This window comes from Linepithema humile, chromosome 6 (genome assembly GCF_040581485.1).
Source record: "Linepithema humile isolate Giens D197 chromosome 6, Lhum_UNIL_v1.0, whole genome shotgun sequence".
NCBI lineage: Eukaryota > Metazoa > Arthropoda > Insecta > Hymenoptera > Formicidae > Linepithema > Linepithema humile.
The window spans coordinates 16,520,399-16,535,572 of NC_090133.1; the positions used below are offsets into that span (position 1 = coordinate 16,520,399).

The following is a 15,174-nucleotide window of genomic DNA, read 5'->3' on the forward strand; positions in this document are numbered from 1 at the left end:
ATACGGAATAAAAGGAAAGCTCAATTAATGTTTATGCGTTTCATAATTGTTTTTTAAATCGCATGATGTACCCGTGGAATCGATTAGCGATAATCGCTTAATGGCCTGATAATTTCGCATCTGGGTTGCGTTAACTTCAATACGCGACGTCCGTTCACTACGCAGGAGTGAAGCGGCAATTTTCTAATCTCGCAGGAAGATTCAAAATAATTATGCGAATGTTGCATACAAACTTTCTCTTTAATATATCAAAACCGCGTGCGTTTATCAACCGTGCGAGAAAGATTGTCGTATGAGACGTATCGAAACTTGTCTTATTGTACGCCCCAAGATTAATTATGAACTTGATTAATATGAACGCAGATAATGATCGTCCTTTATATTATTTATAACCAATTTTTTGTGTATCTAGATTGTGCACTGTTGCTGAAGAAAACGGTGTATAAAAGCGGTCGTGTCTCGTAACGCCTGCACGCACGTATAAACTCACTATTATTATGAACAACTCACACATGGCATCCAGGTGTGTAAACAAGGAGCGTCACTTTCCTTTTGACGAGAACCGGCCAGGTGAAGATTGTCACCTTACCTCCGTCGAGGATTCGACTATGGAAAGTAAAATAACCGCGAAGAAATCGCCGAAGCGCGATGATTTCTCGTTTCTGTTCCACCAAGGGCTACAGAAATGATGAAAAAAAAAACAACTATATACAAAATATATCAAAAATAAATATACAATATACATTGTCTATTCAATCAATATATTTAAAAAAATATAGAGTATGATAATACCAAGAAAGGTTAAAAAGTAAAGGAACTTTTTTATCAAAAAAGTCTTTTAAAATAATTACTGTCACTATGATATTTAATATTATATTATTGTCTTCTTATAATTGCAATTTATTATTATTTTTAAACAACGCAAATGACGCTCTTTAAATATTTCTCACTTAATAAAAATATATTTGGCCGTTAGAAATGAAACGAAACATGACATACCTGGATGAAGAACAATGCGTGTAAAATAGCGTGCACCACCGATGCATTGGTTTGTGAGTTCAAGGTCGTTATTGATGCATAGTTTGCAAATGGACAAAAAAAAAGGAACTCAAGGAAAAAGAAAAAATACTTTCACCGGCACCTATGAAGGAGAAGGATGGCAAGGAAAGGGATTTCTAAAACCGGCATGAAAGAAATGGAATAAAAGGCAAATAACCAGAACGAGAAATTGCTAGAACAAAAGATTAGAACTAGGAAGAATTACATAGAAAAATGTCAATGGTCTAAGGATAATCTTGCGGCGCAACAAAACTGGGACTAAGAGTCCCAGAACAAGAGTTATAGGGTTCCAGGGCAAGCGTCTTAGGTATTCTTCTGAATTGATCTTTGGTTCTTTGTCAAAGATTAAGTATCGGCCAGGTTATATGCCAGATGCATATATTACAAGTTGCTATTAGACACTCGTCTGTAACGCAGCGGATTTGAAAGAGACAGAAAAAGAAAAAGAAAGAGTGAGAAGTTTCCGAAATTTTCCGAGAATTATAACAATACATCTTGTGCACCTGCGGGAGGAAGGGAGGGAGGAGGTCACCTTCACCGTCATCGTTGTGACTACCTGAATTCGAAATCGAAGATTCCAGTAGGTCGATCGGAATTTATCGACCAGCTCTCATAACTGAGTTTTATAACACCGGACTCGAGATATCATTGCGGTCACCTTGGCCACGGTCTACGCGTTCCCCAAAACTGATTTTAGTTGGGCTATTTTCGGGGGACTCTCCTTTTCTTCGAAGAAGACTCCGTCGTACGTGAGCTTGATAACGAGAGAAAGAGAAAAAAGAAAGAGTGCTTGAACACCGAGGGACGTAGTTTATTGTTATACCCGATTGAATGATCTTTTCTTAAAGCGTGTGGACCGCGATGGGGAATCGTAAATAAATGTTATCTACTAGCGCGAGTGATAAATATTTCACGGCGCGTACGCGTACGGACGGCGCGCGCGGCAGCGGTCTGGAAGATTTTATGGAAGATCGCGCCTTCTCACCTCTTATTTCTCCGTAAGTATTTCCCCGCGCAGGTGCGTTACGTACGCGTCGCAATTTTTATTCCTTCTATCGCGGAAGAATTTATTATCTCGCCTCGGATTAGCGCCGCGCCGTGCCGATCACTCCGCGCCGTTCCCTCCCCGAGCGAGAAGTGCGCAGGAATGTGTGCGTCATTTCGCTGATCATTAAAAAGTACCTCTTGATTCCCGGTCGCGAGATAGTGTCGTCGCACTCTCGGGCTGTATCGCGGGGATTAACTCCTTTTGCGACGAGTGAGACATGTTATAAATACACGTCGTTACAATTATTACGAGAGATACAACATATCTTTTAAATCTTATGTCTTAAACGAATGGCGTGTAAGACATTTTTATTTCAACAATAAAACTGCGAATCCACCAGCGTTCAAGTGCGTTGTACTCATTTCCAAGACCGATCTAAGGCCTTCCGATACGCCTGAATGAGTTATAATAAAGCATCGACTATTTTTCCTACGGACCGATATAGAGTCCGCTGCGAGTTGTTATCGCCGAATGGACTTCACTTTCTACTGTGCGCGAACAATGAAGGAACTGATTTAACCAAAGGCAATAAACAGCAAGCGAAGTTAAACGAGTCTTGCATCTTCGGCATAATGTTAAAATAAATAAATAAAATTAAGACTCACTGCTAGAAGTATTAGGATAAAGAATTCTGGGAATCGTGACGAGGATATGCTGAGTAGTCCTGCGGGTGGTGTCTCGTATCTCCCCTACGGCCGATCCTTCTACTTTTGGTAATTAATTACACACGCTGTCGAAGCTCGCTTGTTCGATTCTTGTCATAGATACTGACTAGATTGAGTATACAATCTGGTGCCGATTGAGCGAACTTTCTTCTGCTTATAAGTCCCTCCCCGTTGATTTCGACACGGAGATGTATATATGGTAAATATGTGGTGAGTCACGAAAAATAATCGCCACAAAACGGTTTTCTGCTAAATAACGTGCCGCATGATATGCGTTATCAAAATATTCCATTCTGACATAATTAAGCATCATTAATATTCGCGTGTTTCGAAATTAACACAGTTGAATTAGGAAAAAAGTATTATTGAATTTAATTATCGAGAATGCGGTAATTGTGATATTTTTATACACCAAATTTATAATACTCGTAATATGTATAATAAAAAAAAAGCGCATTAAACTGTGCATTCAAATTCATATTGATTCGAATTAATGATCATTTTACCGAGCTCAAAGCTGGTACTTGTGTCGATAATTACGAATAACACGCGTTATCCTGATGTTGTATCTTCGTTGTGCAAAAGATCACTATATCCTTTGGCTATTCCACGTCTCGATAGAAAAACATTGTAAGTATATACGTAGCTATGCGTACGCAAACGCAGGATATAGCGAGTAAATAAGGGTACTGGCCTTATTCGCTACGGAACGTGGCCTCAAGGAAAGACGGATAACACGTACATGTTACTCTCGCCACCGAAGTTTCCGGACTCTTCCGAGAGAGATAACCAGTCAGCCAATTAGGGTCTCTGGCTAGGCTGGGCATTTTTACATTCCGAAATATCATTAAAGCGGCAATATGAACGCATGCTCGTGTATGAAAAGCGTGCTGCATACGAGGCTCTTAATTCGATTCTAACTGCCTGCCAGGTGGCATTGGAAAGTTGGGCTTGAAATCGGCCGCGTTCTATGTGTGTCTGTATTATTTACCGTAATTAAAAAAATCGCGATAGTAGAAACGTTAGATTTCGCTTTATTCTCGCATTCTCAAAGATTTTAGATTAAGAATAATACAATTTCTAGATTTCATATAAAACAAATTTATCTTTATCGATCCATTTACACCCGTAGTGTCGCACGCATAAAATTTTCATTATTACTTTATGCAAGTTATTTATATGCTATTGTCGAAACGCCAAGTCCGCAAATATGTAGGACCATTAAAAGGTTCACTATAACTCTGGCTCGTTAAAATCGCGCGCGGACAGTCTGAGCATCGTCTCGCAGAACGTCGCAACGAAATAATAAAGAAGACGAGTACGAAATAATAAATATCGCTGTCCGGAGCGTGCACAAAGAAGACACGTCGTAAGAGGGGAGGGGGGGGGGAGTTGAATACGGGGAGCGAATAGCAGGGGAGAGATCAGAGAGGAACGACAGAAGAAGAGAGACGGACCTTATGTACACGAGACGGTGCACGGATATACGGGCCATATTACAGACTGCTAGTGCACACTTGCCAGGTTTTATAAGGCGCTTAAAATTTTATTCGTTATAAAATTCCCATAGTAACCCCACCATCGCGAGGGCCGTTTCCCTCCTCGGATACTCCCTCCGAAATTTCGTAGAACAATTCTCGAGTAGCTTCTCGCTGTGTTCATCGCCGTGTTTGCTCTTCAATCTCTACAACGCTCGTAATAGCGCCGGTGATTTGCGTATCGTTAATGACGTCGTTGAGCTTTCTTTCATACAATTAATCTCGCATCTGTATTTTTGTTGACCACTGAGATTTCGAAGCAGCATTAACCAACATTTCGCGCTCTTATTCTGAACAATTTACGTAATGTAATAATGAATGTAATAATGAAATTTTTACTGACCGGTCGATGTCCCGCCACTGCAATCCGTTGGTTCTGCCGTTGTTTCAAACACACCTGTAACAAAAACGTGGTAATTAGTATGATTTATACATAGAATTTTAGAAACGCGATGCACTTTCATATCGCGATTTACGACGATTACCGACAAAATCTCAAAATTGGTTACAATGCCTGTCTGATTCCCCTTTTTTTCGAATAACAGACAAAATCAAAGCCTGCAAAGAGCTTATTATTATACTTGGGTAGCAAATACAGATTTCTCTTGGAAGAAAGGGTGGTTTTACAATGAGGGGAAGAAGAGGAGAAAAGGATGACTAGACTGTTCGCGCCGCGACGCATTGTTACTGAATTATATTCGAGCGGCTGCACGTGAATTCGACTTAATTTTCCTGAGAAAAAAGATTAAGTGAAAAATGGTCGGAATGGTAAGAATGACGGCAAATGAGTCGTGCGCATTTTCCTGAAAACTGTTAAAATATTTGTTACCGCTATTATACAATTAATATCAGTACATTTGGTGTTTTTTGTTTTTAAAATTGTAAAGACTTAAAAAAACAGAATATTTATCTTTAAATACACTTATCATAATAAATAAATGTATAATTTTTAAACAATGTAAATCTCTAAATATTCTAATTTAAAATAATTGTTAAAAATAATAATTGATGAAATGATGAATGATAGTAATGAATAATAATAATAAAATAATAATAATTAATAATTGTTAAAAATCATAACATTAATAGATAATAATTTCACTAAAATGTCAGTTACAATTGTGAGTGACTCAAGCTATAATTCAACACAGTTGTTCAGAATTCTTGTGAAAAGTACTTGACAGTTTTAATGCATCAATAGCTTACAATTCCAACAGGCAATTGTGAAAATCGTTGTTCAAAAATTAGGAAGTCGTTGCAACTGACAACGCGCTTTAATTTCTGATAATAAAATTTAATTATGCAAAGATATTTCTCCTGAAGAAGTTCAGAGTCCGATCTCGATCCTCTATTCTCGTACTCATTCCCGGTCTCCCAGATGTCGAGAGAGCGGTCGCGTCCACGGGTTGCAACCAGTTCGACGGAAACCAGTCGAGCGAGAGAGAAAAGAGCGGAACGAGATGAGGAGCAAGGAGCGGGCGCGAGGGACTCTCGCTCGCAGGAGGGACTTACGGACACTTGGCCGCTCAATGGCGCGAATTTAAGAGCGCCAGCCGTTACGCTTCTCATTCGTTAGCATAAATTAATTATTTTTCAGGGACGCGCAACGGCAAGGGGGGAAAGCTATAGCCAGGGGCGGTCTGACCTCGCTAAAGACCCCGATATCTCCATGCGTTTGTTGCTTGATGGCTTGTTGCTCGCACGCGGAAATCGAGACGCCGCATTGCGGACCTCACGGGTTGATTGTCCTCCGTTAGGACATTAAGGCCCATTAAATGAAACACGGATGCGCAATCTTCTGCTACCCGCCGGCTATACATAGATCCTCTACCGAATTTACGATCCATTTCCGTCTATTATAAATTTGATAGAAAACAATGTTTTCTTCATTCTTAACTATCGGCATTCAATAATCAAGTAGCTAAAAATACCCCTATTAAGCTGCACCCCCCACCATCGCCAAATCAAGTCGAACCTATCAATTAATTTAGTGCTAATTAGTTGCAATCCAGATTTTGTTGCTCTTACCGTTTAGCAGAAATTCACGTTTAAAGTGGAGGGAGGGGGGGAAAGCCAGCTTGACATTAAGCTGCCCCCCCCCCCACAACAAAAAAAATATATAGAGTGCTCGAATCAAAAAATCATTTATACCAGAATTTGTTGCTATTTTGTTGCTCCAAGATAGCGTAAGAACATTTTGAAAAAATTATCAAGAGACACGGTAGTGTCTCGCGCAAATTCACGCGCAGCGCAAGACCGACCGTGTATCTTTACGCGAGGCCGAAAGTTGAGACGAGCCGAGATTATCGGATCTCAATAACGGCTGGGCCGATTGAGTTGATATTAGGCTCAATCGATAGCGCATACCCAAATTATATAAGAAAAGTATGCTTGTTTTTACTGTAGGTGCTGTAGAAAAAAAGTTATAATAATCCAAAGTCGAAATGTCTAAAATAATACGATAAAAATGTCCAGCTAAAATGTCCTGCTAAAATGTCCAGTTTCCGATTTCTGACGTTAATTGCGCTGATGGCGCTGAGTATTATTTACAGTAAATGCGTAGTGTCGTATAGTGGTGTGTATATCTTAAATAATGCAATTTTTTCAAAATGTTTTCACGCTATCTTAGAGCAACAAAATAGTAACAAATTCTAGCATTAATAATTTCTTGATTCGAGCACTCTATATATTTTTTTCCGCTATGGGGGGGGGGCTAACTTAATATCAAGATAGCTCACTTAATACAAACATCAATTCTTGCTAAACGGTAAAAGCAACAAAATCCGGACTACAGCAATTAGCACATAATTAGCACTAAATTAATAATTATAAATTAATTAAAAGATGCGACTTCACTTAAGAATGATTACGTTGCACCATGTCATGTACAATCTAAGTAAAATTGACTAAAAGAAATTTGTTGCTCGTATGATTTCGGTACCAAATTAATCTACAGACTCTGTATTATCGAAATATATAAGAAATTGAATTTGTTGCTCGTTTTAAAGTATCGAGAAGCGACACTTTGTCATCGCGGAACGGTATGGCGCGGATTAAAAACGTTATAATTAGTTGAAATAATTTGTTGCTCGTATATTTCTGGTGTCAAATTAATCAACAAACAATATACTATTCAAAAAAATAAGAAACTGAATTTGTTGCTCGTTTTAAAGTATCGAGAAGCGACACTTTGTCGTCGCGGAACGGTATGGCGCGGATTAAAAACGTTATAATTAGTTGAAATAATTTGTTGCTCGTATGTTTCTAGTGTCAAATTAATCTACGAACAATATACTATTCAAAAAAATAAGAAACTGAATTTGTTGCTCGTTTTAAAGTATCGAGAAGCGACACTTTGTCGTCGCGGAACGGTATGGCGCGGATTAAAAACGTTATAATTAGTTGAAATAATTTGTTGCTCGTATGTTTCTGGTGTCAAATTAATCTTAAGCTTAATGTCAAGCTGCCCCCCCCCCCACTTTAAACGTGAATTCCTGCTAAACGGTAAGAGCAACAAAATCCGGATTGCGGCAACTAATTAGCACATAATTAGCACTAAATTAATTGATAGGTGCGACTTGATTTGGCGATGGTGTGGGGTCCAACTTAATGGGGGTGCTAAAAGTTCAATTTAAACATTACTAAACTTAAATTTCGTGTGATAAACTAATTAAAAAATAAAATTTTTACTGGAAACCTTCAATTTTTAACGACTATGACATAAACGCTACTGCGCGCGATATATTTTAAAGTTAAAATCATTATTATACTACTGAGTACAAATAATCAATCGATAAATGATCAATCTATAAAATCGATCTATGTGATAAATAAAAAATCTATAAATGAAAAAAAATTAAACTTATACAATCAAATCATAATAAATATTATTCAAATTATAACATCATTAACGTTATAATTTTTACACAGGATATATATTCTTTAATATAATTATTTTTATGTTTATACAAACAAGACGAATAACAATCATCTAAAATCTACTGGTGACAAGATTTCGATAACACTCCCACGAAATGAAACGGTTTGAGGGAGACTCTATGCGACGTGATCGCTTTCGAAATCGTGGCGGATAGGTTTTGAGGTCGCGTCGAGTTCGTGTGCGCACGGGCGCACACAATAAGCGAAGTAGGCTTAGATTGGGCTAATTAATTAATGCGCACGTCCTGTCCCGTCCCGCCTAATTATCCCGCTTGTCAGCTCCACCGTCCTTCGCTACGCCGTTAATGCGCGTTTCTCTGTTCTTCGCGCATCGCTTTTTCTGCCGTTTGTCTCTCTCTCTCGCTCGTAATTATAATCAGACTAATTGTGACGTCAGGCAGGAAGCTACACCTAGAAAAATCCGCCTGACGTGTGCGTACGCGTGCTCGCGAGATGTCCGCAATAGTAACACGTCCTACGATCGTTTTCTCCTGCGATACGAATCTAACGCGCGCATTCTGTTGCGAGCGCACACCCGCGGAGGGAAGTCGTTCGAATAATATGGAAGTTTTGTTTGTATTTATTGGGAACTTGCGGCATTCTCTCGACATAAACATATCAATCACGCTCTCGTACGATTTTATTTCGGAGTCAACCGTTTAATTAGCTGGATTTTGTAAGTATTTGAATGTTCTCATTAATCATATTGATTATTATTCAATCAATAAATTAAAACAAAATTTGTAATTTATAAATTTAGAACATTGCGCGCGCTACACGCGCACAATTTAATATGAAAAAAAACACAACTAATTAAAATAAAATTAAAAATTTACATTTTAATCATATTTAATTTGTATTAATGTTAAAATGTATATTTTAGTTATTTTTATCTTTTAGAATCTTACATCATATTATTTGATAGACTTAAAACTTTACTGAGATGTATTGAAATCTTATCTTTAAAATTCTAGGCTTACCAAATAACGTTACATAAGATTCTAAGGCATAAAAATGAATAAAGTATACATTTTAAATACAAATAATATTACAATTTAGAATTAGTAATAAGCTCCAAAATTAACAATAATCAGGAATAAGAGGCGAAAAGAGCCGTTGCAAGCCGTTGCAAAGTGATTTCTTCTTATTAATTAGAATCCAATGTGAGGATATATACAATTGGAATTCTAATGGAAAAGCCAGAGATAGATATTGTCCCATGATTCGCCTTCAACACTCATAATAAAATATTTCGTTAAAACTTAAAAACCAAAGTGTCAAAACCATAGGAATAAATGTGTCAACTTGATCAAATAGTTGAAAAGATAATGTCACATTACCTGGCTCTTCCATTAGAATTCCAATTGTATATATCCTCACATTGGATTCTAATTAATAAGAAGAAATCACTGCGTAGCTTATAGTTTTTATTTATTTAATTTTTAATGTTTCGACTATCAAGACAATGTATTTATTTTGTAATTTTTCGTAATGTCACTGAGAAAGGCCTAACATAGGCAGAAACGTTTGATTTTGAATGTAATTTATATCCATAATATAAGTTGAATTTATGCACGAACACCTAGCAACGGCTCTTTTCGCCTCTTATTCCTGATTACAAATAATATTAGGTTATTGCTCTTCCTTAATTAAATTAAAAATCGTTTTAATATATAAAGCCAATAGAGCAAGAGCTGGATCGATTTGCTCAAAAATTCCTTTTTTTATTATAAATTTATACAGACGTTTCGGCCAAGGTACGTGGCCATCTTCAGTATAATACAAAAAATATATAAAATTTAGTACATGATTAGAGAAGCGTTAGTAATATTTTTTTACTAAGGAAACGCATCCTGTTAAAGTGAAAAAAGAACAACCAAATTAGGGGTATTTTCACGGCTCAAACAAATTATTGAAAAAATTCTGTGTATAAATACCTCTGATAATACGTGTAGTACAATATTTGTGGTTAGTAAAATTATATACGTGTGAAGCCACGGACCGTCTAACTTGCAAAATTAGAAAAACAAACCAAATTGAAAGAAATTATAAAAATTAGTTAAAACAAGTAAAAGACATGAAAACATAAAAAAAAAAAAAAATAAATTAATTTTGAATATCTATAACTATATCTATATATATATCTTGAACGGTTCGTCACCATTATGTAAAAGAAATTAAAACTGTGACATGTGTCCACGACTGTGAGTAGCACTCGACTAGTAAAAATGGATAGAAAGGTAAGAGGGGTTAGGTTAGGTTATAGACGAAAATTACAGAGTGGGGAATTTTTCTCAACGTTTTAATTATTAATGACAACTCAAACATTATTTTTGACATTTTTCACAAATCTACATACTCGGGAAAATATTTAAATTTCCATTCACACCACCCTTTAACACACAAAAAAGGCGTTATTATTGGCATGGTTGATAGGATACTAATGTTATCCCATCCACAATTTCAACAAAAGAATTTAGAAGGCATAATAACTATTTTATTAAACAATAGTTACCCTTTAGATTTTATTTTCTTAACTATTAAAAATAGAATAAAATTTCATATACACAAGATTTTTAACAAAAAAGACAATAACAACGCAAATACGAATAATAATAACAAAAGAAAGATTTTTACTGTGTCATATGTAAAAAATTTATCGGAACAATTTATTCAAATCTCAAAAAATAACGATTGTATGTTGGCCTTTTCGTGCGACAATAAATTGAACAAATTTATAAAAACTGGAAAAGACTCTCTAGATAGGATGAACCAGTGTGAAATTGTTTATAAGATTTCTTGTCGAGACTGTGACGCTACGTACGTAGGACAGACAAAAAGACAATTACGGACTAGAATAAAAGAACACAGAACAGATATCAATAAAAAATCAGGCTTTCCCTCAGTAATTTCGTGCCACAGAATGGATTTTAATCATGACTTCAAATGAGACGAAATTGATATATTAGACCAGCGCTCGGAATTAGTTGCACATTTCGGGCCGATTCTGGAGACGACGCCTCCTGTCCCTCCACTACCGCCCGGCCGCTGGCGGCCGAGCCGCCGATAGCTCTGGTTCAGGAGCGTTTTATATTAGAAATAGGCTGGATTGTTTAGGCATCTCTCAGGAAATCGCAATATTTTCTTCACTACATAAATAATGTTTATTTTCATTAATACATAATATATATATTTAATTATTAATGAAAATAAACATTATTTATGTAGCAAAGAAAATATTACTATTTTTTGAGAGGTGCCTCAACAACCGAGCCTATTTCTTATATAAAACGCTCCTGCGTCAGAGCTATCGGCGGCTCGACCGCCAGCGGCCGAGCGGTAGTGGGAGGACAGGAGGCGTCGTCTCTTGAATTGGCCCGAAATGTGCAACTAATTCCGAGCGCTGTATTAGACAGAGAACCTTGTTACAGTAAAAAATTAACTTCCGAAATGCTACATATAAAAAGACAGAATACAGGACTGAACAAACAGGAGGACACAGAATTATTACCGGATACATATCTTCCAATAGTCAAAAAATTCCCCACCCTGTAGTTTTCGTCTATAACCTATCCCTTCTTTCCTTTTCATCCTACATCTTTACCAGTCCTACAAGTCCTACATCTTTACCAGTTCTACAAGTCCTACATCTTTATCAGTCGAGTCCCACTCACAGCCGTGGACGCATGTCACAGTTTTAATTTCTTTTACATAGTCGTTGACGAACCGTTCAAAGTATAGATATTCAAAATTAATTTATTTTTTTTTATGTTTTCATGTCTTTTACTTGTTTTAACTAATTTTTATAATTTCTTTCAATTTGGTTTGTTTTTCTAATTTTGCAAGTTAGACGGTCCGTGGCTTCACACGTATATAATTTTACTAACCACAAATATTGTACTACACGTATTATCAGAGGTATTTATACACAGAATTTTTTCAATAATTTGTTTGAGCCGTGAAAATACCCCTAATTTGGTTGTTCTTTTTTCACTTTAACAGGATGCGTTTCCTTAGTCAAAAAATATTACCAACGCTTCTCTAATCATGTACTAAATTTTATATATTTTTTGTATTATACTGAAGATGGCCACGTACCTTGGCCGAAACGTCTGTATAAATTTATAATAAAAAAAGGAATTTTTGAGCAAATCGATCCAGCTTTTGCTCTATTGGCTTTATATATTATATACATTTTAACATAAATGTACATCTTCGATATTTTGAAATTTAAAATCACAATATTTTTCTCTTAAATAAAATTAATTCTTAATTATAAAACAGCTTTGTCTTTCGAAGTCATAAGAATATTAGAATATTCTTTGTTTGTAGTCTACGTTTGAAATACATTATTAATAGTTTACGTAAAGTATTACGTTTAAATATTTTTATATCTTCATATTATTTCATGCTCCACGATCCAGAAATAATTAAAGAAATAAAAGCTGCGAGAAACTCTTGTAAATACCTTATTGAAGCAATGCTTAATATTTGAGGCCATTAAATGACATTTATTTTCGCTCGTGCTGTTAACGAAACGGTCAACTAACGAGCATACGCTTATACAATAATGTATGCGAAATTATCTCACTCGTTACTGCCGATCGAAAAATTATTCGATGTCACGGATAGAGCGTTCGCATTTTCTGCCCGTAGTTTACCTGCGTGGATAATTAGCGTTACTGCAGGCTCGATTGGCTGTGGCTCGGATGCGCCTCGCAAATAGCCTCGAATCTCGCGGCTCATTAATTTCGAAGAATCCACGTGCGCGCGGCCGTTCGCTCTCGCGGCTTGACGGAAGCGTTATGGGTCGCAATAAACCGTCTCTAGTCTTCGATGGTAGGCACGAATTTGAATTGGCGATCACCCCGCTGCGATGGGAAAAAAGCAGCGATGCGTATCTAGCCGCTCATCACCGATCGTTCCCGTGCGTGCCTATGTGCGTTACAGCGGATCTATACTGGGTGTCACTTTCAAACTTCAATTGTATCAAGAGGTAATGCGAAGAATAAAGATAAATTTGATGTACTTTCAATGAACGAAGAATGCCTATATTATGTCAGTTTTGCATTTTCCAATGGCTTTTGCTCGACATCGGAATATCGTTACGCATTTATACAACTATTGTCCGTTCATTAATAATCGCGATAGCGAGGAGCGTCTTCTCGCAGGTACACCCAATATATTACATTTTATTCACCATCTATCTGATAACGCAATTGCGAATTAGCAAAGTTAGTATCTAAACCGCAATTGGAAATTTCTATTAAATTGCTATACGTGATCGCGAGGCGCGCAGGCAAATTCCGCGATACATTTAACGATTATTACAGTAAATTAAAGTGGAATAAGATAGTAGCGACGCAAAACAGCAATGTGTTATTTTAATTTAATATTACGCTCGCGATAATGCCACGCCCACCTTCGCCAACTAGTATGCACATACACGCGCATACATATGGTTGTATGTACGCATCTAGATTCGATATGGGAGTACATATCGAATCTTTCAAATATACCGCACACACACACACGGCACGAAGTGCTGCACCGCGCCGCGTCTTCGGACCCGCGAGAAGGCGTCTGGAATTCAAATGAATAAGCATGGATCGCGGCGCAAGTCGAGGGTGGAATAGAAAAAGAACGTTGTGAAGAGAGCGAAGATGAATTATGGAGGAATGTGGCGAAAAATGTACCGAGTCTCGATTTGCTCACGCGTTTTCCCACGGCTACCGTTGAGCGACTTCCGTCGTGGCTTCGTAACGATCGGCATGCAATTTCGACAAAGGAAAAAAGAAACGATCGTTCAACCACAAGTTCAGTACTTCACGTTATCCTGAATCTTATAGCGCGTTCATCGCCGCCCAAGGTGAGAAATTATTTGACGGTAAAGAAAACTCGGAGATTTCAACGAAATATTTAAACTGTTGTCTAATTGAAAAAAAAAAAACAATAACCTTTGCCTCGAGTTATTTAGTTTTATTCATTGAGTTTCTATAAAATCGTATAACTATGTAAATTTTGTATTATGCAATTCGCAGTCATAGAAAAAAAAGTAGCCAATGTTCATCTTAACAATAGCGGGCGTATTTAAAATACCTTCAAACAATAAAAAAGACTGAAAAAGAATACCTGACAGGAAATTGCTAATGCTTGATGCCCCAGCGGTTGCTGTGAATTAATTTACCGGACAAAGATATAATGAGTGCTGAATAATAGTTTGTTCGTTGACACGGCATATGAGATATAGTGGGATAATAATAAAAAAAGAGAGTTTCCGGAAGAATACGACAGCGATTAATATGACAGGTGAACAGCCTTTGGTAATTTTCAATGTGCGTTATTATTGGCCATTTTAGCAAAACGATCGATCAGTATCCAAGAAAACTTGGCCACAATTAACGCTCTAATACCTGTCCTTACGTAACATAATTAGTATGTGTAAGCACGGTTGATTGCTCGACCGACACGTTAATAAAACGTGACTTTCGAATCTCCAACGTGCACAACTCTCGACAATCGTCGCTCTATTTTTCATCTTTTTTCCCCCGCCAAACGTGCTTATAATACCGCACATTGTCATTCGGTAGTAAAAACAACAACATAAATCGTTTATTTAATTAGATTATTCCGACATTTTTTCGATAAGAATAAAAAATTATCATCGATTATCTATGGTGAAAATAACCGCATGGAGATTGGCGCAACAATATTCGATTGTGAAATAAATAAACGAATATTCGAAAAAACTATTCGCGCTTAGCAGCCAAAATAAACGTATCGTATTGCATGACGCAAAATATGACGCTTTTGGTGCAAAAAAGTCTGCGGTTCTATTAATCGTAAAATTTTCTGCTGGAAGTTTCCTGATCTTTGTCACAGAAATAAATATTCCAATCATAAAGTATTGGTTGACATTTTCAAT

The 15,174-nt window shown here is 36.8% G+C and overlaps 1 protein-coding gene and 1 long non-coding RNA gene across 13 annotated transcripts in view; one reads left to right on the forward strand and one right to left on the reverse strand.

Moving 5' to 3' along the window:
• zfh2 (Zn finger homeodomain 2) overlaps nucleotides 1-15,174 on the reverse strand; it is a 363,357-nt gene that overhangs the window by 187,318 nt on the left and 160,865 nt on the right. For all 11 annotated transcript variants that reach the window (XR_010890763.1, XM_012375086.2, XM_012375085.2 and 8 more), the window contains one exon: nucleotides 4,654-4,707. The gene's annotated coding sequence lies outside the window, so the exon portion shown is untranslated. The remainder of the gene's footprint in view (nucleotides 1-4,653; nucleotides 4,708-15,174) is intronic.
• The window catches only part of LOC137000515 (uncharacterized), a 140,885-nt gene that overhangs the window by 13,144 nt on the left and 112,567 nt on the right, over nucleotides 1-15,174 (forward strand). The gene's annotated exons all lie outside the window — the stretch shown is intronic.